We start from the raw sequence: 2,081 nt of genomic DNA, 5'->3' as shown, positions 1-2,081 counted from the left end.
GCTAAAAAACAAACTTTGCACCAGAAAAGAGAGTTGGGATAGAGAGCAATGTGATTACTTGGGCTTGAAATTGCTTGCTTCTATACAGGTGTCGTTTAGAGTCTTAGTGTGTCGCTTGAGGACAAACAATGATTTTAAGTTGAGGGTGTTGATACTCCATGAGTTTACGATATTTTTGATACATTTTTTAGAGTTGTGTGTGTCTAGGGCCTTTTTTGTATTGGTTTTTATGTGTTTTTATCATGTTTTGCAGGAAAGATGTTTAAGCGCGGAAGTAAAGAGATAGTTGAAAGAAATGCAGAACAAGGCATCTACAGAGGTGATCTACAGACCGTAGGTCCATTGACACTCCGTAGATGGTGACCGTAGATCAGCAGGCAAGGCATGGAAATCAACTCAGGGAAATCTGACCAAGTGTGGAACCACGGTGGCCATGACGATTCGTAGATTGATCTACGGCCGTACTGTTGATCTGTAGAATGATACTGCGAGGGTCCAGTACCTGATGTTTGAAGATTCTAAGTGTAGAGCTACGGAGAGGGATTGACGAACCGTAGATCGATCTACGGTACGTACTGGAGTTTGGTCGTTTGCTTCAGAGAAGCTGGTTTTTGGGAAGCTGAAATATTTTCTAATTCTTGGCTGACGGAAGGGACTCACGGACCGTAGATCCATGGACGGTCCGTGAGTCAGTCTCGTGGAATGAAGATGCGTGCCTGAACAAACTTTCCTTTGTTTTGTTTCCCTTTTAATTTAGGACTTGTTTTCTATAAATAGGGCATGTAAACCTCATTTTTGGGGGTTAGACTTTATTACTTTTGTTCTAGTTCTTGACTTGGGAGATTAACTTGCAACTTTAGCAATTCTTAATTTCCTAAGTTTGTTTGGAAGATTTTGGTGTTGCCAATTCAAGTTGAATTTCTGGGTTTATTATTCTTCTTACGTAAGTTCATAATTCTTTCATCTAAAATAATGAATTGTGTTCATATGATTATGTGTAACTAAACTCCACAACTAGGGTTGTGAGAACCATGAGCGATTAACAAAGTATGAATAGTAAATAAGCAATTCTGGAATAGTGTTGTTGCATACATTGATAATTCTTTCGTTTAGAAGTTTTTTTAACGAGTGCACACGTTAGAACTCGCCTTGTTGCTACTTGCCGACCAAGGAGGTAATCAACTAGAAAAGAATTATCAACATAGATTTAGTGTGATACTATTTAATAGGCTAGTGTGGATTGGTGCGAAGTAATAACTAAGCCAAACATCGTTGTGAAGTCTAATATGAGGTAAAGGTAAATGTTAGTAAGTTATATACACGTAGTCGGACCAAGGTGCAGGGTGAAATTCTCTAGATGCCGGACCAAGAATTTAGAGATACCTAACTTATCACTTTGTATATAGTACACTAGGACAGGATTGCTATTACTAGGATTACTGTGTTATGAGCTTGTGGGGAACACATATACCCTAGTTGATTCTCTCATCTTGATAAGAACCAAAATTAAATTTCGTTTACTAATTAATTACTAAATTCTTACAATTTGTTTCAAAAAATCCCCCCCTCACCCTTTTATACTTGTTTCTGGAAGTAATTTGACTAAACCAATATAATTGTTGGTTAAAGTTAAGTCTAGACCATTTTCCTCGTGGGATCGACCCCAACCTAAAAGTTGGGTTCTTTACTTGATAACGATAGTTTATGCTTCTTTAGGGAAGTGTAATTTGAGCGTATCAATGCCTTGAGTAGATTGTCTATGGGTAGTATCACCCATTTTGAGGAAGATAAGAAAGAGTTAGCCAAAGATGTGCATAGACTTGCACGATTAAGAGTTTGACTAATGGATTCCATAGTAGGAGGAGTAATGGTGATGAATGGGGCTGAATCATCATTAGTGTCATAAGTAAAAGAAAAAAAAGACCAAGATTTTATTTTGCTTGAATTGAAGGCAAATGTTCATTAGCAAAAAATAATGATTTTTGAACAAGGGGGAGATGGTGTATTGACGTATCAAGGTAGATTGTGTGTACCAAGGGTGGATGAACTCTAAGAGAGGATCATGGAGGAAGCTCGTAGCA

The sequence above is a fragment of the Solanum verrucosum genome, unplaced genomic scaffold (genome assembly GCF_900185275.1).
Source record: "Solanum verrucosum unplaced genomic scaffold, falcon-dt-bn FXZP01000191.1, whole genome shotgun sequence".
NCBI classification, from domain to species: domain Eukaryota; kingdom Viridiplantae; phylum Streptophyta; class Magnoliopsida; order Solanales; family Solanaceae; genus Solanum; species Solanum verrucosum.
The sequence above is the reverse complement of the archived record's forward strand: the minus strand, read 5'-3'. Positions refer to the sequence as shown.